Genomic DNA, 27,687 nt, shown 5'->3' with positions numbered 1-27,687 from the left:
AACTCTTACCGGGCTTATGAAAGTTTACAAATATGTGAAAATACATTTTGAAAACATGTAGGTTACCAAGGACTGTTGCACAGTTTCACAAAACCTGTTGTTGTAGGGATGAATTTCTGACATTCAGAGGGAGACCCTTTGGAGTTCTGCTTTTTAGCAAGTGGCTGAAACCTATTTGTTTAAAATACAGAGTTTCAGAGCAGGTGGAATTATGGAATGAGAGATAATGGATATTACATCTATATTTTAAATATCTTGGATCATCTGTAAATAGAATATTTATAGCTGCTTAACAAGTATCAAAATTTTAGTGCTCAAATTTAGTGCATTGATTTGAGAGAAGTTAACTAAGAGTTTCCTGAAGTATAACCTTCTGAGCTAGAAAATTTTAATTATACATGTCACAATGTGTAGTAGTTGAAAGATAAGTTACTGTAAGAACTGACCAGACCTTCATAAATCACTTCATATTTTAGGGCTCAGTCATGCTCAATTGAAGTCAATGGCAAAAACTCCCATTAACTTCGAAGGGAGAAGAATCTGGCCTTTAATTTTTTTAATGGGAAGAACATATTCTATAAAATATTTTATTAGTATGCACAAGCTTTCCATTTCAGTCTCCTGGCCATGCATATTCTCCCTACACTTTTATGTTCTGTAGTAATCTTTACTCTGAGTAAGTGAATTTTCAAGTTCACTGGTATTCAGATGGGTTAAATATGTACTGTTTGAATACTTAAGTTATAAAATTTGAGGCAATAAGACAATGTTGTCCAACCTAAGCTTTTGCCTGTGCTGCTTTTTAAAACTGCCTCTTATTTGCACATGAATATTTTTAGCTGCTACTAACAGACTTATTTGGGATATGAGGAACTGTAATTGACAGGATTGTAGCGGAAATTCACATTTGGCCGATCTGGTGAGGCTTAAACTCAACTTGATTGCATTTTTCTGTTTGGGTGTAATATAACTTTTGAACACCATAATTCCAAAATTTCAGAGAATGTGTTATGCATCAGTGAGCAGAAACAGACTGATTTGTGACAGTTGGAAAACCAGGACGAGGAAATGGGGGACACGAGGGGCCCCTGCTATCTAGCTAGCACTATCTACCACAGAGGTAGGTAAACTACAGCCTGTGGGCCACATTGGCCCGTGGGACCCTCCTGCCTGGCCCCTGAGCTCCTGGCCCAGGAGGTTAGCCAGCCCCTGGCCCCTCCCCCGCTGTTCTCCTTCCCCCGCAGCCTCAGCTCACTGCACCACTGGTGCAATGCTCTGGGTAGCGGGGCTGCAAGCTCTTGCCAGGCAGCGCAGCTGCAGAGCCATGGCCTGACCCGGTGCTCTGTGCTGCCCGGTGGCATGGCTGGCTCCAGCTGGGTGGCGCAGCTGCCTGTCCTGGTGCTCTGGGCGGCACAGCTGTAGCACCGCCAGCCACCCGTGCTCCAGGCAGCGCAGTAAGGGGGCAGGGGGGTTGGATAGTGGCCAGGGGAGTTCAGGGTAGTCATCAGGGGGTGGGGGGTTGGATAGGGGTTGGGGCAGTCAGAGGGTGGGGAACAGGGGTCCCAGGGGAGCAGTCAGGAAGGAGGGGGGGTGTGGATGGGACAGTGAGGGGCAGTCAGGGACAGGGGTTCTGGGGCCGGTCAGAGAGAAGGTGGTTGGATGGGGCAGGGGTTCCAGAGGAGCAGTCAGGAATGAGAGGAGGGGTTGGATGGGGCAGTAGAGGGCAGTCAGGGGCAGGGAGTCTGGGGGTTGTCAGGGGATGGGGGGGTTGGATGGGGCAGCAGTCCCAGGAGGGCTGTCAAGGGGTGAGAAGCAGAGGGGCTTGGATAGGGGTTGGGGCTGGGCCATGCTCGACTGTTTGAGGAGGCACAGCGTCCCCTAACTGACCTCCATACAATTTTGCTCACCCCTGATCTACCGCCTGTCCACTTCTAACTGTCAGATCAAAGATCAAGTTAATGCTAACCATTAACATAGGGAGCTTGGAGGAGTAGAAATGAAGGAATGCAAAGATGTGCTTGCCAACAGAGGCAACAAAGTGTGGGATTCCCTAGTTTAAATATACTATGCAGGTCTGTTGGCACAGGTACTAGCTAATCACAGCTTAATCCGTAATGAGTTTTGGCAAACATTGGCCTTGACTCCATGCATAGAAACAAAATTGATAAAGATTGATTGTCCCTATCACTGGTCTTAAGGAAATATGAAGTGGAGGCTCAATTTGAGCCATAACACAGTAACTTTCACAGTGCATTAAGGTATCCTTGACCATGTATGAGACTCAGCAGGAGTGAACTGGGATAGAATCCCATGAGTTGAGGGCTGACTGTGCCTTGTCCTCAGTTTGTATCACATGTGGTATTCCAAAGGGATTGTTTGATCTTATCCCGTTTCATTTTTTGCATATACTTTGTAAGAAACTGAGATGCCATGGACTCAAATTCAAACCAATATGCCCACATGCAGATTTACATGTCTAGTGCAAACACAGTGAACAGCCCTAGCATGTAAGAGATTAACATTGTATTCTTATCATGATAAGATAATGGCAGCCTAGATCTAAGGCTGTGTTTACACAACACAGCTTTTAGCGACATGGATGCGTTGCTACAGCCATGCTGCTAAAAGTCGTGCAGTGTCACCGCTGTTTGTCAGCAGGAGCTGATTAAAAACCTCCACCCCCAACGAGCGGTGTTTGCTTTGTTGGCAGGAGTGCTCTCCTGCCAACAACGCACTGTTCACACTGGCACTTGTCACTGCAAAATTTGTGTCTGTCGTGGGGTAAGGGGTGTTAACACCTCTGAAAGACAAAAGTTGTGGTGTTCAGTTGCTAGTGTAGACATAGCCTGAGTTATGGCTCTAAAGTCTCACACATTAAAAGATGCAATTGAGTATTTCCCATATGTGCCACAGTTACTGCAGTGAAGCTGGAGTAAGACAGTTGTCCCTCATCATAAATCCTGATTTTCATTTTGCTGTTTTCTTTCATATTGAAACCTAGTTAAGAAACATCAAATCAAGATGCTATTTTTATGTAAACAAACTGATATAAATTAAGACAGTTCCACTGACAATAGTAACTAATCTTTGTTTCAGATACTGTTACCTAATCTTTACAAATAAGGAGTAATAAAATATGAAGAGTAACCAATTTTTCCTTCATGTTAACTTCCAAGAAGAATGTAGTTAAATTTGAAGCAGTTCCCATGACACTCATAGAAGAGGGACAAACTTCTAAAAGCAGTGAGAGGAAAGGAGAAATTTCCCTAAGAAGAGTGCTACAGTTCAGGGCATCTGTACCTTTATTTCCTCTCCATGGTCCCCTCCAAGGACACTCATTCTAGGTTCCAGGCTCCTCAGCAGTCACCTTTCTTTGGCAGAGACGTGCGTCTCTCCCCCTCAAGTGGGTTTTTATCCCCCTAGGCGGCACACTTCCTTGCTTACTGTGATATTCCCACCAAGCCAGACTGCCTAAGCATGCCAACTGTCCGCACTTTGTTCATATCCTTTGAAGAGAAAGCAGTATGATTGCCAGAAGTTAAAAGTTACCACAGTTTCTTATAAGCAAGTATGTTTATTCTTAAGGTGAAAGCATTATGGAGGCAACATTAAAAATAATATACTATATGAATGCTGATAAGTTTCAGAGGTCACCCATCAGTCGGAGTCTCAGTATGCCAAAACCCTTCCAACTCTTGCTAGGACAGAAGGTCCTATTGTCTGTTTGCTGGATCAGAAGGAAAGTCCTGAGTTTGTTTAAACTCGGGCTATTTATCCAAAAGTTTTCTCTGTGTCTGTTGGCCTCTGAAGAATCCAGTTGGAACCAGTATATGCAAGCCTCTCCAGGTGGTAGTACCTCTCCAGAGGTGTGGCAACCTGAGTGAATTTGCCTAATCGCACTACACTGTTAATTTCTGGAGGAGCTGTGGACATCCTCCCCTATGGAATTACATACAGTCCCTAGTCCACAATGATACACAAACTTAACAAGATCTCTCAAAGATATTGCACGAAATTGCCCCATCAATCACAGAGTAATATACTTTTTTGTTATTACTCAAGGCAGAAGTAAATAGCTACAGTGTGATAGATTGTCTCTCTTTAGCAAAATATAAGTTGATGTCTCATCTGTGGTATGGTGTGGAATTCAGGTCTTGTAATGAAATCTGGAATTTTTTTTATAATTAGATAAATATTCTGCCAAGCCCAACCATCAATTATCAAAACGATTAGTCTTAAATGAAAGCAGCTGCTAATCTACTAAATTGTTGAAATTTTCTTAAGGAAGAAATGTATTAAGTGTAAAGTAAAGTAATGTGAATGGTCATGAAAGGTTCTAGAATGATTATTATAAAAAAAGCTAACTCTCACAAATTCAGCAAGGCTGTCAGAGAGCTTCCTCCACATTAATTCCATATGCAGACATATAAATGTGTCTCTTATGCAGAAAAGCCTGAAAATGGAGGTTTACAACTCTAATTGAAGCCATTATACCATATAATCTACTTAGTTTAATCAAATACATTTGTTAAATATGCAATTTGAAGCATAACCATGACATTTCATGAATTGAATATCCACTAAATACTATTTAACTATTCATCTTTGTTTTTGTTACCTTCTTCCCTTTCTTGCCTTCACTTTTTGCTCTGCAGAGCCTAGATAATAAGCCATAATTATTATTTTGTGGTATGTGGTGAAGAAAATACCCAAACTCCCAAAACAGGTGTGGATGCAATTTAATTCTAACACTAGCAGAACCTTTATAAGCTGAAAAAATATAATATTGTGAAAAATGTTAACTCAGTCCTCCAAGCTATAAACCAACTTTCAATTGTTTTGTATTTCAAATTGGTACTTTCTGAATTTTACCTGGCCCACCCACTTCTGTATCATCACATTTAATTAATACTAATTCATTGGACTCTACTAATGGCTGTTGGGCTTTCAGAAAGTTGAAGCCATATGCAATGGTTGTAACCTTGCAGAAAGCTTTTCTGTAACAGTAGCATCTAGTGGCAAAAAGACATTTTACATTCAAGAAACATAGGTAACCAACTCCAAAATGTGTGTAGAAGAGTGAACTCACCACTGGCACACCCTCTCGTGGCTGGGCATGTAGTCAAGGCTCTGCTCCTGTAACATGCCCTGCTGGCAGCTGTTCCAGCATTGTAGTGGTCTCTCTTCTCATGATTCAGCTCTCCAGCCAGGTCACTGTTAATCCCACCCCTTCCAGGGTAAATAAAGTCCAATAAACTAAATTCAGATAATCACCCCAAACCATGCTCACTGTTCTGCAGTCTCTTCATCCCTTCTCTGGCTCTGCAGTGTTGTCCTTTCACTCTTGTGCAGAGTAACAGCTCCCAGAGTGTCTGTCTTGTATCAGCGTTTGTATAACATCTTTTCAAGTGGACCAGTAGAGGAACCCAGGCCCTGCCTCTTCTCTGGCTTCCAGTCCAGGAACCCTGTGGCAAGCAGCTAAGGGGTCTGCGCACTTGAACTCTTGCCAAAAGCATTTCCCTGGATTTAGTGTACATCTGCTACCTCAAGGCTGGTCTTCTGCACTCTAATAACTACAGAAGGCCCATAAAGTTCTTCCCATCGTGACTTGCAGGGTCTTTCTCACCTGGGTTTTCCTCCGTTTATGCTCACCACCCAGCTCCTTCCACAGCTGGGCCTTATCTTTGTTTGGGTCTGGCCTTCAGGTGCTTTGATTGAGCTCTCCATCTCCAGTTAACCTTTTTAGTTCTACTGTGGGGTATATAGCCAGTCACAGAGAGGCTTCCTTGGGGCATTAACCTACTTCTGCTGAAGTCCAAGATAAAACTACTACTGAATTTAGTGAGAACAGGATTGCACCATATATTAAAATTTTGGTTTCACTTATGTTTCAGGCAGCATGAGTTGGTATTACTTTGCTCCCACATCCGGCCTAATTGAATTGGCCTCTTTAGTACTGACCCCCTCCCATCCCCCCCCCCCCACACACACTTGGGTAAGGCAACTCCCATCTTTTCATGTGCTGTATATTTATACCTGCTTATTGTATTTTCCACTCTATGCATCTTATGAAGTGGGTTATATCCCACAAAAGCTTATGCCCAAATAAATTTGTTAGTCTCTAAAGTGCCACAAGGACTCCTCGTTGTTTTTGCCCCCTTTGAGCACAGCCAGTAAGATCAGTGTTTGGCGCATGTTCTTTCCCCTTGCACATGAAAGCCTAAATTCTAAAACTCTGTAAATGACACCAACAAACCCTATAACCTTCTCTGTATGTTTTAAATTGCAGGATGATGGTGAATTTATAAAAGAACCAATATTCTTCTCCGCTTTTTGAATTATCAAGCAAATTATTATTAATGTACAATTTAGAGTGCATATATCATTGTTTTAACTGAAAAAATTATATTTGTTAGTACTACAATGCATAATAGCTCTTATTAGAGGGCCAGTACTGTACATACTAATTTTTAGAAGTGGATTTCACAATGTAATTTGTATGCTACTGAAGACACAATATTAAGTTTGTGATAGATTTAATTCAGAAAAGATGTGCTGCTTAGATTCCAACACATCCTTACTAAGTAATTCATCAGTGGTGTAAGTGGTTAGCAAGGCACCTTTTGTTGCTTTCATAGATTAACTAAACTACAAGCATTGCAAATTGCAGGTGGAAGAGAGAAACCCATAGAAATAGATCAATGTAACAGTTGTATCTAAGATTGTTTTAAAATTGGTAGAGAGGACTGCTGTAAAATGTGTTCTACAGACATTCTTTTATTTTGATTTTTTTCAGTTCCTCTCCTTTGGTGTAGGGCCATTGGTGTCAAACTCAGTCAGTGAAGAACACCCGATTATACTTATTTGCTTGATTGTCAAACCAGGCCTACAAAGTTGGGAACTTACTTGTCCACTAGATCTACAGCAGAATTTCTATAGTGACAAACATTGCAATGGGGCTGATTAAATATTTAGTTAGAAACGGTGGTGGTCCCATTTCACAGCCTCTTTTTTTATATGTACAGTTACTCATTTTGCATGCTTAGTTTCTGGTAGCTGCACACTCCTTTGACCAGTTCCCAGCCAATGGGAACTGTGGGAGGTGGTGCCTATGGGCGAGAGCAGCATGCGCGGAGCCTCCTGTCCCCTCCACACTCCCGCCTACTAGCGCTGCAACGCGGTGTCAGGACAGGCAGGGAGCCTGCCTTAGCCAGCCTCCCTCTCCCCGGCTGATCAGGAGCCATGCGAGCTCCAACTCCGAGCTCCAACCTTCTGCCCCAGCCCTCAGCCCCTGCCAAACTTGGAGCCCCCTCCTCCACCCTAAACCCCTCATCGCCAGCCCCACCCCAGAGCCTGCACCCCCAGCTGGAGCCCCTGTCACAGCCCAGTGAAAGTGAGTGAAGGTAGGGGAGAGCGATCCACCGAGGGAGGGGGAATGTAGTGAGTTGGGCCTCAGGGAAAGGGCAGGACCTCAGAGAAGGGGTGGGGCTAAGTTGTTCATTTTTGTGTGATTAGAAAGTTGGCAACCCTAATATAGCCAACAAAAGCCATATGGTAAATTTTTAAGAGGGGGATCAGTTTTGGGGATGGAGGCCTGGATTTGGATATGCCCACTGGGCTTTCAGCATCCCTTTCACACCAACATCATCCTCACACCATGGATGTTTTCATCCCATCCAAAGATGGAGAATTTACTTTGCTAACTTTATATAACTTGATTAAAAAGATGAATGAACAATTAGATGCAATATTTAAAGTTACTGAACTTGAAGAAATTGTGATCACTTGCAAAGAGGCCATAAGGACTTTTAAATATTAAAGAATTCCTGTCTTCTGGATTTTTGATTACTTATTTTTTATCTTCTTAATTAAAATTTAATTTAGTCTTTCAAATCTAACTGGACTTTTTGCTTTTTTAAAGAATTCTGTTTGAGGGAACATTAAAGATATGTGGTATATTTAACATTAAGTGAACATTTAAGGTATATTTAACTGAGGACTAATAGGTCATTCACTCCTAGTTGTTTAAGATTAATATACATTTTTTCTCTTTCAAAGGTAAATGTTACAACAAGCCATTTTGAAACGCATTAGAAAAATAGAGCAATATGTAAAAGAGCTTGTCTCCTCTTGATAAATCTGAAGAGAGGGATATGGATTTTTAAGGGAACTATGTTATGTTACTCCCATTTGGAATAATTATTAATTATATAAAATATAATACTATAAATTATTAATTCCAATAGAAGATGAACAATTTATCCTTTCCAAATTGCTGGGGACTATCACTTCCATCATATTTGTTGCAAAAATTTTAAATAGGATACAAAGCTGCTTGCATTAATAGTTTTTTCATATTGTCAAGTTCATTAATCTGCTTGACTAGAAACCAAGAATATGACATTTAAGATGAGGTAGCTGAATTCAAACTACCAGAAGAAGGAGGACATGGGTTTCTATGCAAGTGATTGAGATTTGGAGGAAACATTCTGGCATGCTCCTAATTTAAGAAATTTTGAGAAATTGTTTAAAAAAGCAAAAATGCCAGATTGATGTTTTGTCTCCATCACCTGACACTAGAAGTTAACATTGCCTGTTACACTGCACTAATTCAGGAAGGTTTAGCACTAACAGCATGATCTCTGAACCAAATTGCAACAAGAGTATTCTAAAAAATTACCACTGTGCCTGCCAGTTAACGACACAACATTCAGGAAACACGAGTATTGTTCTTTCCCTGTCTGCCTCACAACTGCAAGGGAGGGTTCAGGAAGTGAAACGTCATTCACAGCTATTTTGTTTCCTGGAAATTTTGCAGTCTGCCCAAAAAGTAAGACAATGTAAACAAATTATTTTCCTTGCATTCAAGTGATTTGATGATACATCTGAATAACTCTTTGCAGTTCATATTTATGTTGGCAAATTTCTACTGGCAATAAATCAAGATTGTGAGAGAATTGTCAAATGTTAGATTGGTAGATGCATAGATTTCAAGGCCGGAACATATGGTGATCTTGTTTCCCCTCCTGTACAACACAGGCCATATTGATTTCTCAAAGTATTTTCTTTTGAACTGGAATATTTCTTTTCTTTTTAATTCAGTCTTGATTATGAAATTGCCAAATATTCCAGCAGAGGTCAGACCAGTGCCAAATACAAAGATAAAGAAATCTCGCTACACCTACTCGAGATTCCCTGCTTATGTATCCAAAAATCACATTAGTCCTTTTGGCCATAGCATTGCACTGGAAGATCATGTTTGCCTGATTATCCACCAGGACCCCAACATGTTTTTCCAGAGATATTGCTTCCCAGGATTAAGTGTCCCATCTTGTAAGTATGACCGACATTCTTTGTTCCTAGATGTATACGTTTACATTTAACCATATTAAAACACCTATTGTTTGCTAGTTAACTTGCACCCAGCTTACCAAGTGATCCAAATCATTCTTTATCAATGGCCTGTCCTTTTCAGTATTTACCATTCCCCCAATCTTTATGTAATCTGCAAATTTTGTGATGATTTTGTCCAGGTCATTAATAAAACATTTAAACAGTGTAGGGCCAAGAACCAGTCCCTGCGGGACCTCATTAGAAATACAACCGCTTGATAATGATTTCCTGTTTACATTTACATTTTGACACTTATCAGTTAGCCAGTTTTTAATGTATGCTATGTTAATCATCAGGCTGTCTGCTTTCCTATGCAGAGAAAGGGAGGAGACTCTTACAGGTAATATGCTTGTTCTCTAGAATGCTGCACACTTTGCACTGGGTCTTCTAATTTAAAAATTAGCAGCATTGTGTTACGTGGTGGAAGCTGCTTCTCTGTCTAGCTTGTCAGGCTGAATTATGCTGATATCTGCTGGGAGGGGGTTCATTAAGAAGATATTGATATTCCCTCTCTGTTAAAACTATTGAGGTGGAGGATTAATGTCAACCAACAATGGGAAAAAAACAATAAACCTTAATACACACCTGTGAAACTCATAACACCTGTTGTCACTCTTTACCTTCACACATCTCCCCAGTCTCCAAAAGCCAAAAAGAACAGGTGAGCTTTGCAGTGTGCCTTACAGGTCAGTAATTCTCTGGGTGTTCTGGACCAACTGGTGCACAAGGTCCAGGTGCCGTTAAGCAACATATCTTTCCAGCAGTCCCCTTTCTTTTACATCAAGGTGTCTTCTGCTAGAGTATTTCTCCTAAATGCAACTCTGGTATGGCACAGAGAATATCTTTCAGACAGCTATGAAACCACTTGGATTTCAAAGAGCCTTTACAATAAATGTCACCTTCTTTGTGAAAAGGGGAACTATCTTGCCAAGTTGAGTCTTTAACAAATATTTCATAGCCACTCTTGGGTATATATGAGTTGTTGGTTACAGTGAGTGTCAAAACAGCTACCATAATTGATCATAAATGTACTATATTTGCCATATTTCTTATTCCAAATATAGAAAACACTGCTTATTGTAGCAAAATCAATTACTGCAGTTTGTTTTAAAAAGTGGCACCAATTTATAGAAAATTCCTTTTCTGAAATTGGATTAATCGCTTTTGAATTAATTAGTCTTGTTCTGATTAATTCTTTGGGAGCCATACTGTTATGTTCTGCACAGCAGTAAAAGTGTAAGTACAGTTACTCCTGGGGGAAAGAATTCATGTCCCCTACAGATTTTTTTGCTTCCCTTCAGAAAAATGCCTTTCTCACGGGGAAGCAAAGGGCAGCTGCAAAAGCAGTCATGCACACCTCCCCAGAAGTGCAGATATGTCATTTTGGGGTGGGAGTAGGGATAGGGATGCCCTGGCTTGTGGCTCCTACCCTGTGCCAGGTTCAATTGCTAGTCCTTACTCACCTGGGGGCAGGGGAGGACGGGACTTCCTCTTTCCCTGCAAGGAGCTGCCAGGGCTGGGGCCAAGTGAGACCCACCCTAGAAACCTACACAGAACCCTCTCACCCTTCACTAAGCCCCTCCACATTCAATCTTTCCTGACTGAGCCTGCCTGATCGGTGGGCTGGGCATGCGTGGCAGGAGGGGCACGGCCTCGAGGTGTTTCTGGAACAGGCCTGGCCCTTGCACTGTGTCAGGGTTGGGTGCAGCCTCATCACCAAGTCTGTGTCTGGAAGTGGGGAAGGACTCAGGGCAATCTCCCGTCTCTGTGCAACTAGTGGCCTGTGGTCCCCACTACCATGCTGGAGCCTCTATATTTATTTATTGATAAATAAAATATGCAGAATTTTTTTGTGTGTGCAGAATTTTTTTTTTTTTTTTTGGCTCAGAATTCTCTCAGGAGTAATACAGTGTAAAAGAATGGGTGTAATAGAATTAAAGAATAGGTTTTGGGAGTCCTGAGGTGAGTTCTATTCTTGATTCTATCGCTGACTCATTGTATGCAAGCCACTTAAATTGCATGAGTCACTAACCTCTCTGTGCTTCATTTCTTATCTGTAAAAGTAGAATAATACTTGTATTGTCCCTCACCTTTGAATGTCTCCACTGCCTCTCCCTCCACTGAATTATATTTAAATTTCTTGACCTAATTTCCAATAACCTACATAATTCTCTACTCATGGCTACCTAACCTATTTAAATATCTTCTAGAGAGGCTAGCCTCAATGTCCAGTTTGTGCAATTCTCCTACAAACCTCTTCATGCCTTTATCTATGACATGTATAAATACTGAATGCCTTCCTTATCCTTATTCAGATTCCACCTTAATATTTGGTGTTTCATTGATAGTCACGAGTGAGTCATCAAATATGTCTTTTTAAAAGAAGCCTTTTAATTGAATCACCAGGATATTCATATGCCTACAACTGAATAATATGTAATCTCATTCCTGTAGTTCTCAGATGTTTGTTACCCCTACTTATGACATCTAAAGTTCTGTTGTAAATGTTTGGGATAGGTACTGTGTCAATCTTTGTACTATGAAATGCTGAGAGCATGCTTTTGGGTGCTGAAAATATGATGTCTACTTAACCGTGCTGCTGAAATGTAATGTTTTAACTTGCTTTGAAAGTACTACAGTATGTAAATTTAATTATGAGAAAAGGGGAGAAACAGGATTTCTTTAATGCTTCTAGTTAATACAATTTTTAAAAAACTATGTAAATATAATTTAATAAGATCAGTGACATAAAATGTGTCTTGTCATCTTACACACTTCTGATATCCGGCTTAACCGATCATATTAGCTGGTTCATCCCATGCTTTTTTGTGTCCTGAGGTCTCACCTTCATACAGTCTTTTGGTATCACTGGTTTTCTTGCCTCGTTCGTAGTGCTTTTGTTTTGCCATCAGCATCCGGTGTCTGCTTTCCTGACCTGAACACTGATGGTAGTGCTTAGAATAATCAGCTTCTTTAAAAAATTCTGCTGTACTGTTCCTCTTCCTACTCCTTTATTGATATCCTGTTGAAATTAATGGAATGTTAGGTAATAGTTCATCCATACACGTTGCAGGTGTGTTCTCAAGGACGTATTTGGTTTAGATACCCGTTAGCAGTTTTAGTAAACTTTTAGTGCTTGCAGAAATGCCAGATTGGCAACATTGCAGTGTATCCTTTCCCAGGTTGCTCTTTGGCACTCCATGGCCTGCGCTGCCTGGCAGGCTGGGGTGGCGGGGGTGTGTGCGCTAGCCTGGGGCAGGGCCAGTGGCCACAGTGTATGGGGGTTGGGAGCTCTGGGCGGTGGCCACAGTGGGGACTGGGCTCTGGTGGGCACAGAAGAGGGGAGGCCTTGGGTGGAAGGGGTGGGGCTAGCTTCTCCAAGCCTGGGGTTCACCCACCGCCCATGTGTAAGTGAGAGGAGAATCTGCTTTTTTTTTTTTTAATTCTCTGATCCCACTTTTGGTTGTGAGAGAGAAGGGGGAAAATGAGCCTGAAACATAAAAAGCACAATGTGTTTCGAAAGCGTCAATAAAAGTAGAACACTTAGTTGTATTAGCAGCAAATTAGTTGTTCAAGTGATCTTTACTCTAGCAGCTTGTACAGAACTTCAGATGTTTTGCATGTAATGGCATCCATTCATATGTAAATAATGGCATATGGGGTGTGGAAGTGTGAACTGTCATAGGCGTATTTGTACTGAAGTGAAAGACGTTCTCCATGCTCGGCCTTTGCATGTACTTATGATCCATATTCAAATATTGCTGTATGAGGTATTCTAATTCTTTTTTTCTTCATTGTTTGCCTTTAAAAATTGTTTACTTTCAGTTAGTAATGCTTACATTAAAATGCGATAAATACAGATGTAGAGAAAACCTTTCCAAATGAATTCTATTTCAATCAGGAGATACAGTTGCCTGCTAATGTTGTTGGATTCCAATTCTTGTAACACACAATTTTCTATAATGGGTGGTTGTTTCAACCTTCTGCAGAGAGGTTTTAGTGAATGAGCAAATATTTTTTTGACCTAATGTCAACTGTATGTAACGCATACAAACCTTAGGATCGTATAATTGCCTTGTTTGTTATTAAGTAATTTGAATACTTCTCTGAGTATCTGACTTGGGCTATATCCACACTACCGCGTATGCTGGCAAAACTTGTCACTCAGGGATGTGAATATTCCACGCCCGAGCAATATAAAAGTTATACTGACATAAGTGCTTGTGTGCATAGTGCTGTGTCAGTGGGAGAAGTTCCTCCCCCCGACATAGCTTCTGCCGCTCACTGAAATGGTTTTTTTATGCCAGTGGAAGAGCTCTCCTGTTGCCAGATGTGGAGCATCTTCACCAGATGCTCTGCAGTGGCTCACGGTATCAGTACATCTGTGCTGATGCAGCGCTGTACATATAGATCTTACTTGGATGTTCTTTAAGGGTAGGTTTACATGGCAGGAAAAAAACACCCTCACAGCAGCAAGACCCAGACTTGTGCCACAGTGCTGAAAATAGACTTGCCCTGTTCCTTAGGCTTCAAAGCCTGAGCATCTACACAGTTATTTTTAGCACTGTAGCACAGGCCCCATATGCTGAGTCTGTAGACCTAGGCTCTGAGATTCACTGAGTTGTTGGGTTTTTTGGTCATTTGCTGTGTAGACATAACCAAAGATCCTGTATACTGGGATCTCACTCTCAGGATTTTTTCTTGTCTCTTGTTTCTGTTTGCTGAATCCATTAAACCCTAGGAAAGATTGGTTTTACTATCAAGATTTACTAGCAAAACCTGAATTTGTGATTCCCGTTACTATCAACAATTATGAAAACCATGCCATAATAATCAATTTAAAGTTTTATTTCGTAAATTGAAAGAAGACTCTCTAATTAGCTGCCTGGTCAAAATTCCATTTATTTTCTGCTCAAGTTGTTAAGATTACTTTCCTTCTCACTTACAATAGCTTAAAACACACTACTTTAGAAATGCTTTTTTAGTAAGCTGCAAACAAACTAATTTAAACAAATTTGTGAAGCCAAATCTGACTAAGGCTCCTTGACTATAAGAATTGAAGTTATTACCTTGAGTTTTACTGCATTGGGAGGTTAGATAATTTAAGATAAAATCTTCGTTGCTGTCAAAGATCTTATTTTTCACTCCCTACCACCAAGTTAGCCTTTTTATGGCAGCTACAATTGTATCTTTTATAGAATGTCTCGTGTTAGAGGGCTAGCAATCGTAGGCAGTCTAGTCCAGAAGAGAGCGTCTTGTAGAGCACTGGGAATCTGTACACCTGGATTCTGTTCACTCCTCTACCAGTGACCAGTGGTGTGCTTTGGGAAGTCACTTAACCTTGATTTGTTATTACAGGGGTGGGCTTTCCCCTTTATCAGTAATTCCTTCATTTTAGTCTTTCCAACTATCAGTAACACACTCCAAATTGTGCATTTATAGTGTGTATTGTACTATTTATCTCCATGTGTCGTTCAGCCTCGTATCTCAGAACACCTCACACACATGCACTAACTAACCAGAAATGCATTGCCTGTCACTTGTGCCTGAATAAATGTGTCATTAACAAAATTGCAATCCAATTACAACTGGACATATCCATTATTCCAAAGCAAGCACATCCACCAAAAAAACTTATTTGAATGATTTTTGCCTTGAGACTCATGAGTTGTAGCTTAGAGTTTGGATTCCAGGGTTAGGTGCTATCTTGTGGAAGATTAAAGTTTTGATTGCAGTCAGGTAAATGATATATTTAGCAATTCCATATTCTAGTGTGTGTTCCTTCATGAAGTCATACCAATCTTACCATAGAAATTACAGATGGAAAATACTGTAGTATTGCAGTTTGCTTTATCCATCTGACACATTATCCAAGTGGTGCAGCAGCTTTCCTTGGGGGAGATTTTGCAATCCAATAATATTCAGTATTAAGAAATATTACTGATATCAGCTTAATTTTTCTCTGCTAAATTTCATCCTATTAGTTATTCTTGGGCTACCCTAAACAAGTCCTTTTTTTCTTTCCCATTTCTGTGATTTTTTTTTCCATTCCCTCTCCTCCCCCCTTTGAGTACCCTTCAGCTTCTGTCAACAGTTATGTGTTCTGTGCCTCTCCATATTCCAAATGTGAAGTGTGCTCCAGAATCTAGTATAAACCAAAGTCAGAAAAGTGCATTAGAGAATTTATAGACCATTTTGAATTTTATTTGTGAAAAGCTGAGACTTGTGTAGCATGTCTTGTATGAAGGAAAACTGACCGTAATGCTTTGTTTTTCCTTGATTGACAGTAACTTGATCTACCCTCAGTAGGACACCCAAGCTTGCATAAATGTGCTTTAAGTATATTTTCTTGCTCCATAAATTATGCATTCATCACACTGCACTGTGATTTGGTATTGCTTATGTATTACATTAAAACTTTTAATTTCAAGAGCAGCAGACTTCATGCTGAAACATTGCCATCTCTTAAGTGAGTTTGAGCAACTTGAAGCCCCCTTGCTTGGCATAACTACTTTTCAGCTGTTTGGTACAGCATGCCTTTTCTTGGTCAGCAGTAATGGATGTGAATGAGCTCTGGGGATTGAAGAAGTAAGGAGCAGTTGATTGGCAAATATTTTTTTTAATCAGTTTTTCTTTCCTCAGTAGTTCCTTTGTATTCCACCTTGTTTTTCCAACTCAGTATTTTCCTCACTACTACTAGTCAAGTTGTCATTAATTTAAATTTAACAGAAAAGTTGTAAAAGTTGTTTAACCTCCTCTCGTCGTTCAAGAAGCAAGTTTGTGTAATGTGCAACTTCACGTCAGTTGCAATTTTCATGTGCGCTATATCTCTAAGATTGAACTGTAACTTGAATAGGAGAAAGTTATATTTTGACCAAAGATTTGACAAAGGCAACGCATATGAAAGCTGTTGAGCCTCTTTTCCTGATGAGAATATAAGGTCCATGGCTCGCTCCCATACAAAAGTGTGCTGATAACACATGTACAATACACACAGATCTTTGTGTGTTCTGTCAGTTTGTTGTTTTGCCATCCTTCTTGCTCAGTCTAGATATTGTTATGGCAGTTTTTTCAATGCAGATGTTGAGTTCTGTTTCAAGTGAGAGGTTGACTGTGATAGAGGGTCCCAGGTATGCAAACTTGTTCACCACTTCAAGTTCATAGTTGTTGATCTTGATGGAAGGTGCTTCCTCGACTCCCAGGCACATTATGTTCATCTTTTTTAGGCTTATAGTAAGCCGAAGTCTTGGCAGGCTTTGGAAAAACTGTCCAGGAGGTTTTGTAGATAGGCTTCTGTATAGGTTGTCACTGCTGCATCATCAGCGAAGAGGAGGTATTGGATAAGGGCCTCCTGAATCTTACAAGATTGAACAGCTTTCCATCAGCTCTTGTGTGCAAGTAGATTCCCTCAGTTGAGGAACCAAAAGCTTGTTTCAGCAGCAGGGAGAAGAAGATCCCAAGCAGAGATGGGCCAAGTACACAGCCTGGCTAAACTCCACTACGAATCTGGAAAGCCTCAGAGACTGAGCCTTTGTATTGAACTGGGCCATACGTGTTTTCATGGAAGGATCGAATTATGCTTAAGAGTTTGGGGGAGACATTCAATCTTTCCTGGAAGTGCAAATAGTCCACTTCTACTGACAAGGTCAGAAGCCTTTCTGAGATCGATGAAGGCTTTGTAAATGGGGCTTTTTTTTTGTTCTCTGCATTTCTCTTGTTGTTGTCTCAGCCAGAAGATCATGTCGATGGTAGACCTTTCAACTCTGAAGCTGCACTGTGATTCTGGATAGATTCTGTCCGCAAAGGTCTGAAGTCTGTTCAGGACAACTCAGGCAAAGGCTCTTCCCATAATACTAAGAAGGGAAATGCCATGATATTTGTTACAGTTGCTCCTGTCAACCTTGTTTTTACAGAGCGTGGTAATGTTGGCCTCTCTGATTTCTTGTGGTACTTTGCCTTCTTTCCAGCACAGGCAGAGCAACTTGTGAAGATGTTACAGTTTTTCGCATTTCATGACCTCATAATAGCTTGTGATATAAAATATTATAAATTGTGATTTAAAATGTATGTAGGTTGTTCTATAGAAAGCAGAACATCAGCATTTTGAACTGAACTGTTCACTTAGCTCATGTGCTCCCGTATGTGTTGACACAAGTGGTCAGATTTTTAAAGTCTGATTTATCTTTTTGCACCTAGGTGTACATTATTACAGGTGTGGGGCACAAGTGGGTAGTTAGTTTCATATCACTTGTATCTACACAATGCATGCTCAGAAAGGGAATTTGACGTCTATTCTCCTGTCCCCCATTTTTACCCGAGTGGCTATATTAGTTTGGAGCTGCTAAATATGACAGTTTGGGTTGGTGCTTTTCTTTTCAGTTATGAAAACAAAATTAATCATCATGATCCAAACAAGCACTACTTATTTGTAATTAATACCATATTAATGAGCATGAGGAGCAGAGCACAGATCCCAGATGTTTTAGCTTCCTTGCAAATGGCCTCATTAAAGTCAAAGGGACAGATCCTCAACTAGTGTAAAATTGTTGACGTCAGTGGAACTTTGACAGTCTGCACCAGCTAAGAATTTATACCTGGGACTTTGGCCACTAACCTCACTGTGTCTATGATTTCACATATAGTGAGGTATTCCTTGCCTGAATGAGTTTAGTCTTTAATTTGAAGCAAGATGTAACAAGCAAATATGATGGACGAAATAAAAGGAGGAAAAGGAGAGGGAGAGTGAAGATTACAAAAATAAGACCATGTGATTACATAGGTTCTCTTGCACAACTTATTGGTTCCTGAAGGTATCAAATTCAGCTGGTATGGAATGCGTTTTACATGACAAAATTACTGCACAGATTAAGAAAGATGGATCAGAGCATACACAGTACCTGGAGGATTGTTTCTTCTTCGAGTGCTTGCTCATATCCATTCCAGTTAGGTGTGTGCGCACCGCGTGCACGTCCGTCGGAAGATTTTTACCCTAGCAACACTTACTGGGTCGGCTGGGCGCCCCCTGGTGTGGCACCGCTGTGGCACCGAATATATACCCCTGCCGACCCATCCGCTCCTCAGTTCCTTCTTACCGCCCGTGTCGGTCGTTGGAACAGTGGAGTGCAGCTTAGCTGATCTCCACCTCCCTAGCTTTTCGCTCGTTCTAATACTTAGTGTGTATATAGTTTATTCTCTGTAGTTCTAGTTAATAGATTTTTGTAAACGTAGTTAGTGTATATAGTTCAGAGGGTCGGGGATTAGCCCTTTCCCTCTCCTGGTGCCCAGGCCCATGCCTGGCTCACCAGGTTTCAAACTGTGCTCAGCCTGCCGCCGGCCGATGCCCACAGGAGACCCCCATGACTCCTGCCTCAAGTGCTTGGGGTTATCCCACCTTGCAGACAAGTGCCGGATCTGCAAATCGTTCAAGCCGCGGACGAAAAAGGAGTGAGACTTTCGCCTTAAGCAGCTCCTAATGGAGGCAGCCCTCCCTCCTCCACCTTCGGCACCAGCTGCCGGACAGTCCGCGCCGGGGAGTAGTGCCTCATCGGCACCGGAGAGTGCCGGCACTGCAAAGACAGGTTGGCACCAGCCGTCACCGGCCCAGAAACCGGCCCGGCACCGCTCCCTCTCCCCGTGTGCCAAGAAGCTTAAAGCTCCTGCGGCCCCACTATCTGCACCGCAGTCTGAGCAGCAATCTAAATCGAGCCTGCTGTGGCACCAGCAACCTCCGCACCGTTGATTCCAGCCATGCAAGAGCCGTCGAGTCCGGTGCATGACAGCTCCCCGGCACATGCCTCGGTAGAGCTTCTCATTCCCACTACGCCAGAGACATTTGCTACGGCGAGGGAACTTATTGTCTGAACGGAGCCCGCCCTGCCTCAACCCCTGGCACCGCCGGTGCGGGTTATTCAATCGACAGGCAAGCCTGCCATGGTAAGACTACTTTCCATCAGCACCTCAGGCAGACAGCACTCAAGATCGAGGTCCCGCCAACGTTCTCGATCTCGTCATCGCTCCAGATCCAGGCACTGCTCGCAGTCCTGGTACCGATCTCCTCGGTACCAGTCACACACATGGCACCACTCGAGGTCTCGCTCACCGGACTGATACTCCGGGCACTGGTCCAGCTCCCGGCACTGTTCGCACTGCAGCCGCTCTCATCATAGGGCGTCAAGATTCCGGTTGACCTCCTGGCACCGCACCGGTCACAGGTCCCGATCACGCTCTCGGTACTGGTATGGATCCCAGTACCGCTCTCCGGTGCGGCACGAAATACGGTACCCTAGAGACAGGGCTTATCCTCAAACGGCCTCCGCTCCGCCATGGCCATCGAGGCACGCGTTTGAGTCATTGCACGCTGATAGTGCCGCCTATCCCGATTCAGAGACACACAGCCAGGTTCTCCATGAGGCTCAAGGTCCAGACCAAGATCCTCATCAGTGGTCCTTTTGGACGCCTTGGGCATATCACCAGGCCCAAGGCGAACCCACGGTACCATCACGTTCTGCCCCGTCGGAACATCGCACACCAGAGGCCACTGTTAGCTGCCCCCCTCCAGCGGGTACAGATCACTCTCCTCAGGCACCGGACCCTCAAGTCCTCCCAGGCCCTGACGTATCTCCGGACCAAGAGTCCCTACAGGAACCACTGGTACCGGGTCTGTCGTCCTCCTCTTCACCCGACGAGGCAGTGGCCGGTACATCCTCCTCGGGCCCGCCCCCTATCGACCTCCGAGCTCACCAGGACCTTTTGAGGCGAGTCGCCTTAAATATCAATCTCCAGGTGGAGGAGGTCCCGGAGGTTGAAGACCCAGTGATAGACATACTGTCGGCGGATGCCCCAACCCGCGTAGCTTTGCCATTTATACGCTCCATCCAAGCCAAAGCGGACACAATCTGGCAATCCCCAGCATCTATCCCTCCTACGGCCAGAGGGGTGGAAAGAAAGTATATGGTACCCTCCAAAGGGTACGAATACCTATATACCCACCCTCCTCCATGCTCCCTGGTGGTTCAATCCATCAATGAGCGAGAGCGCCATGGCCAGCAAGCCCCTGCCCGAAAATCGCTGGAGGCTAGACGGATGGACCTGTTGGGACGTAAAGTCTACTCTGCAGAGGGCCTCCAACTCAGGGTGGCGAACCAACAGGCCCTGCTCAGTAGATATAATTATTACACCTGGCAGTCGGTGGGTAAGTTCACTGAGCTGGTCCCACCAGGCTCCCACAAGGAATTCCAAGCCCTTCTCAAGGAAGGAAAGAAAGTGGCGCAGACGTCCCTGCAGGCCTCCCTCGACACTGCGGATTCGATGGCCAGAACCATGGCCTCGGGAATTACGATGAGGAGGATCTCGTGGCTGCAAGTGTCAGGTCTATCTCCTAAACTGCAACACACCATCCAGGACCTGCGGTTTGAAGGCCAGGGCCTTTTCTCCCAGAAAACGGACCCTCGGCTACAGAGTCTTAAGGACGATCGGGTGATCATGCGTTCCCTTGGGATGCACACCCTACAAACCCAACAGAGGTCCTTCTGTAGCCAACCTCAGCGCCCTTAACCCCTGCCCAGACTGCGACAAGACTTTGGCAGAAGGCGCGGTCGCGGGAACCGCAGACGACAATCTGGGTCCCAAGGTGGACACAATACCGGTCCCGCCAAACCAGCGACGGGCCCAAAAGCAAACTTTTGAAGGTGCGCCCGAGAGCAGAGCACCAGTCCTTCCCCAGGATCCCCTTCAGTTTTCCAACTGCCTTTCCTCCTTCCTCCCTGCGTGGTCCCAATTAACCTCTGATCGTTGGGTCCTACGCATGGTGGAATTTGGATACCACCTCCAATTTATTTCGCCCCTCCCTCTCACCCCCCCTCCCCGTCCCTCTTCAGGAACCCCTCTCACGAGCAATTCCTCTGGCAAGAGGTTCGCATGCTCCTCTTGATCGGACCTATAGAGGAGGTACCGGAGGAATTAAGGGGCAGGGGATTTTACTCCCGATATTTCCTAATCCCCAAAGCAAAAGGAGGTCTTCGACCCATCCTGGACCTGCGAGGACTCAACATGTTTTTAAAGAAGTTGAAGTTCCGCATGGTATCCCTGGGGACACTTATCCCTTCCTTGGATCCCGGAGACTGGTATGCTGCTCTTGACCTGAAGGACGCATATTTCCATATCACTATTTATTCCGTGCACAGACAGTACCTACGGTTTACGGTGCACCGCCAACATTTCCAATTTGCGGTCCTTCTGTTTGGCCTCTCTACGGCCCCTCGCGTCTTTACAAAGTGCATGGCGGTAGTGGCCGCCTTCCTCCGTCATCAGCGAATACATGTGTTTCCTTATCTAGATGACTGGCTTATTTGAGGGACCTCCAAGGCCCAGGTTACCCGGCATGTAGCCATCATCACGGACCTATTCGAGAGACTGGGCCTGATGATCAAGCTAGAGAAGTCTACTCTCGTGCCCACTCAAAGAATAGAATTCATTGGTGCCATTCTGGACTCCAAACTCGCAAAAGCCTGCCTGGCACTGCCCCGGTTTTAGGCACTAGTCTTTGTTATAAAAAGCCTCCAAACCTTTCCGACGACCTCGGCTCGCACCCGTCTGAGTCTCCGTCACATGGCTGCGTGTACCTTTGTAACCAAGCACGCGAAACTACGCATGCGTCCCCTTCAAACCTGGCTCGCCTCAGTGTACCGTCCAGCCAGAGATACCATAGACATGGTGGTCACCATTCCTCAGAGCATCTTAGACTCTCTCAGCTGGTGGCTAACACCTTCCCTGGTTTGTGCAGGACTGCTGTTCCATCCGAGGCAGCCTTCGGCGTCGCTAACGACGGACATGTCGTCTCTCGGCTGGGGGGCTCATCTAGACCATCATCGCACGCAAGGCCTCTGGTCATCTCAAGAGCTAGCGTTGCACATAAATGTCCGGGAGCTGAGAACAGTCCGCCTGGTGTGCCAGACGTTCCTACAACATCTGCAAGGTCGTTGTGTTTCAGTGCTTACTGACAACACAATGGCCATGCACTACATAAACAAGCAGGGAGGGACTCAATCCTCCCCCCTTTGTCAGGAGGTGATCCAGTTGTGGGAATTTTGTATAGCCCACTCGATAGACCTTGTAGCATTGTTCCTCCTGGGAGTCCGGAACAGCCTGGCAGACCATCTCAGCAGATCTTTTCGGTCTCACGAGTGGTCGCTTCGCCCGGATGTTCTACATTGCATCTTCCAGAAGTGGGGCTTTCCTCACATAGACCTCTTCGCTTCCCACAACAACATGAAGTGCCAGAAGTTCTGCTCCTTCCAAGGTCTCGCCCCGGGCTCGATATCGGACGCCTTCCTAATCTCATGGAAAAATCAGCTGCTGTACGCCTTTCCATTCTTCCCACTGGTGCACAGGGTTCTCTTAAAGCTCCGCAGGGAGAGGGCTCGCCTGATCCTGATTGCCCCTGCATGGCCCCGACAGCACTGGTGCACCACGTTGCTGGACCACTCGATAGCCAACCCGATCCCTCTGCCCCTGCATCAGGATCTTATAACACAGGACCACGGCAGGCTTCACCACCCGGACCTGCAATCCCTCCATCTCACAGCGTGGCTCCTGCATGCTTAACCCAGAAGGAGTTACGTTGCTCTGCCCCAGTGCAAGAAGTACTCCTGGGTAGCAGAAAACCTTCCACCTGGTCTACGTACTTGGCCAAGTGGAAGCGATTTTCTTGCTGGTGTCAAACACTAAATGTAACACCCACGGAGGTTCCCATTCCCACTATATTGGACTACCTCTGGTATCTTAAACAGCAAGGCCTCGCTATCTCATCATTGTGAGTGCACTTGGCGGCTATTTCTACTTTCCACCCCAGAGAAGGTACTTACTACGTCTTCTCCAACCTTATGGTCTCGAGGTTCCTCAAAGGTTTGGAGCATCTATACCCCCTAGTATGATGCCCGCCCCTTCCTGGGACCTCAACTTGGTCCTGACGAGACTTACGACTCCTCCATTCGAGCCATTGGCGACCTGCTCGCTCCTGTATTTGTCATGGAAAACAGCCTTCCTTGTGGCCATCACATTGGCTAGGAGAGTCTCTGAGCTTCGGGCTCTGATGATGGACCCACCATACATGGTGTTCCACAAAGACAAAGTGCAGTTATGTCCACATCCGGCGTTCCTCCCTAAAGTAGTCTCGGCCTTCCATCTCAACCAGGACATATTCCTCCCAGTCTTCTTTCCCAAACCGCATACATCTCGTAGAGAACAGCAGTTGCATTCCCTCGACATCCGTAGGGCGCTCTCCTTCTACATTGACCGAACGAGACCCTTCCGCAAAACGCCCCAACTTTTTGTGGCAATGGCAGATCGGATGAAAGGTCTACCCGTCTCTTCTCAGAGAATTTCATCATGGGTAACAGCATGCATCCGTACTTGCTATGATCTAGCTCATGTCTCTCTGGGACATATTACCGCTCATTCTACCAGGGCTCAGACCTCATCGGCTGCCTTCCTAGCTCAAGTACCCATCCAGGAGCTATGTCGAGCAGCTACGTGGTCTTCAGTACATACCTTCACTTCCCATTATGCCCTGGTACAACAATCCAGAGAGGACGCAGCCTTCGGCTCTGCGGTTCTACACGCTGCAGTATCTCACTCCGACCCCACCGCCTAGGTAAGGCGTGGGATTCACCTAATTGGAATGGATATGAGCAAGCACTCGAAGAAGAAAAGACGGTTACTCACCTTTGTAACTGTTGTTCTTCGAGATGTGTTGCTCATATCTATTCCAAAACCCGCCCTCCTTCCCCACTGTGGGAGTAGCTGGCAAGAAGGAACTGAGGAGCAGACGGGTCGGCAGGGGTATATATTCGGTGCCATAGCGGCACCACGCCAGGGGGCGCCCAGCCGATCCACCGAGTGTTGCTAGGGTAAAAATTTTCCGACGGATGTGCACGTGGCGCGCCCACACCTAATTGGAATGGATATGAGCAACACATCTCGAAGAACAGTTACAAAGGTGAGTAACGGTCTTTTTCTAACAACAATCATCTGTACAGGTCTGTCCTGAGAGAATTGGAAATTTTGGTTTAGATTTAATAATACCCACCTCTTTTCATCAGTAGAACTCAATAAGCTATTAATACTGTACAGGCACATTAAGTTACTGAGAAACTAGAAATCTAATAATGAATTGCCATAATCTTTAGCAGTATCTTTTCCTGTGGGATGGGGGAAACGTCCCAAAAATAATATGCAGTGAAATTTATCAATGAACTTCAAAAATAAAAAAAATGAACAGTTCCAAACATATTAATGCAATATAATAATCAAAGCATATTCACAAAAGTAACAAGGAATCTTAATTAAACAGTCTTTCTGACTAAAGGAAAAAACAAGACTATCAATTTTAGTTTAAAAAAAAATTGGACTTAATCATTTACCTGACCCAAAACACCAGGATGACTTACGTCTCTCAGACTTACAGATGCCAGCGTTTTCGACCGGTGTATTTTTACACCACTGGCACAGTGTGTGAGGGGGTAGAAAAGGGGAATGTTAAAGTGGTGAGAATAACATAAATAAATCACAAACCTGCATATGTCAGACAAACTGAACTATGATTTTTAACATAGGCCAGGTTTAGGTTGGCAATAGATTTATGTGGCTTGCCATCTTGATTTTTAAAATTAGAAATCAGTAATATCAAACTGAGATTTGCAGAACATATTATTTCTTACTGTATGATTTTTAAGAGGTGCAGGAAAGTGTCTAGATTGTATATATGTTTGCTTGGCATATTTCTTCATTATTCAGTAATTATCACACTTATAATTACAACATTGCCCTTCTAGAGATGGAAAGACACAGCAGGAAGTAATTCAGAGTTATTTGATCAACAAAAATCTTTCATTAACTTATTGCTGTTGAGAATTGTTCTGTTAAGTGACACTGAAAAATAGCAGTTTAAGCCTTGAAGTAGTAATTTATAACCAACATCAGGTTAAACACATGTTATTGCAGTGGTATTCAACCATAGATGAAGAATACCTAATTATACAAAGGTTACAATGTAAGCAATATTTATGACTGTCAATTCTAATTTCACCGGTGTGAAGAAGTCTAGCTCTATTGATGTTCTTGTCATCTACTTGTCTATTCCTAAACTGCTATTTGTTTCCACTGGCATTTGCGCTAGTTGTCATCATGTTGTGCAGTGCCTCACTCAAACCCAGGAAAAACGAACGGCACATGGAGAGCTATAAAGAGTGAACGTGACCTCGTACCCTCTCATTATCACTACTTCATCATGTCTAAAATAGATTTTGTTTTCTGATATTGCTCCATGTCACAGGGACAAGAGAGGGAGAGGAACTGGAGTCTGATTTTTCAATTTGCAGCAGTGGTTTTGCAAATAACTTTATGGGGTCTTGGAGAATATCAATCACCTTCTGAGATGAACTAACGAAGGCAATCACATAAAAATGTACTTCCATAATCCTGCCAAAGATAATCTTAGTTAAGATGTATATAGTATGGTTTCATACAGAGTTTCTCGAGACTTTACATAGATTGGTAATATCTCCATTTTCCCAGTGGGAAAGCTGAGGCACAGAATGCTTCGATCTTTCCTTCCTAATAAGTATATTCCTCATTCATAAATAGATACTTAGCTTTTCTATTTGCTGTACCATATTTTCCTGTCTCTCTAATCTCTATTGGCCATGGTTTGAAGCTAGGCATCCTAAAATACTCCTTAATGCTTGGTAGAGCAACCCTCTCATCCTGTGTCAACCTATACAATAAACTACATTTAACTCCATCCAAAAATAAAATTGGATTTTCTCCTCACCTTTTTGTGTAAAACTACCAATGTTTGAAAAGGGACCTGTAGTAATTCTCACCATCTCCGTAGTTCCAATAGCTTTTTGTTGAATGTTTTCAAGCATTACACCACAATAAAATATATTGATTCTTTTTAAAAGGCTCTTTCATAAGAAGGAATTCACTTTTTACAATTAGTTGGTAATGGAATATTAACTGTGGGTCAAGTGTACACGCTATAATTTCCTCGTTTCAATTTAAACTTTTTTGAGTCTACTGCACTCTGCACTACACCACCATCTGAGCTAAATTTAGCTATATGGAACCAAATTATGCTATTGATAGGACTACACACTGACTGAATTTGACCCATGATTTCAGTGGACACTGCGCACCTTTAGAAACATAGTTGTGTATCAGATCCAAGAGTTGTCGTCTCTAGTCATTTTCCAAATAGGGTTCATAGAACTAGTGACTATATCCTACATTCAATGGGTGGAAAATTAAGACAGTTGAGGATTAGGTAGCTCCTTAGACTAGGCTTCTGCGCTGTTAGATTCTCCTCCTTTGCTGAAACAACCAATTGGCCAGATCAGTTCTTTTTCTTGTTAAACATAGGCACATTTGTATACAAGTATCTCCTATCCCAAGCTTAGAAAATAATAAATGCAAGTATATTGCACTCATTTTACCCTTTTTCCCCCCCCCTGATTTGCCCAGTTCTCCTTGTACCAAATCTTGCACAATATACTGCTCTTATCCCGGACATTTGTTTCCTACATCTCTGGTTAACCACTCTCTCCTGTTTTTGTAATGCAGATGTTACTGAGATGAATGTAGATGGTACCACTTTCCCTTTGATGTGACACTGCTACATTGCACACCTGCCCACTGGACCTTAAGTTATCAGCAGATTAGCTTAGATGTTCGTTACCTGCTCTGTTACTTATCATGCATCTGTTTTGTAGAATAGTTTCAAGTCCTATAGTTTCACAAATTTGAGTCTCTTTGATGGTAGCATTAAAAGTATTTTACATTGACATTTCTTAATTTGCATGGATATTTTGCTCATTCAGATTGTCTACACTGATATGTTAAACACAATAGTTCTTTACAGAGTTATCATTCTGATTATTTTCAAGATGTCAAAATATATTTTTCCACATAACTGTCTTCCCCTACCCAAAATGATATCAGATTTGTCATTGATCTGTTTTTTATATATTTTCCCCCCAAATTTGTTCCTCCTCAGGACTGTCCCAGTAGCCAAACCAACTCAGCAAGGAGTGACCACCCAGGAAATCTAGTCAATTGGTGTGACCATATAACTTGTCCTGCCATGAAATCTGGAAACCATTTGTCTAAGATAAAAGGATTTGCAATACTGGTGTATTGCACTATTAAGAATTAATTGTCAGAGTAGTCATCATTCCATCAGCGTTTATTTTTGCTGTCTCTTATCTTTTTCTTTTCCAGTTGGTTCATTAGGTAGTT

General features: G+C 43.2%; 1 protein-coding gene across 2 annotated transcripts in view; it reads left to right on the top strand.

Moving 5' to 3' along the window:
* Positions 1-27,687, top strand: part of AMMECR1 (AMMECR nuclear protein 1) — a 114,714-nt gene that overhangs the window by 63,885 nt on the left and 23,142 nt on the right. The gene's annotated exons all lie outside the window — the stretch shown is intronic.

Source organism: Gopherus flavomarginatus, chromosome 8 (genome assembly GCF_025201925.1).
Source record: "Gopherus flavomarginatus isolate rGopFla2 chromosome 8, rGopFla2.mat.asm, whole genome shotgun sequence".
NCBI lineage: Eukaryota > Metazoa > Chordata > Testudines > Testudinidae > Gopherus > Gopherus flavomarginatus.
Note: the sequence above shows the minus strand (reverse complement) of the source record. Positions and strands in the feature narration are given on the sequence as shown.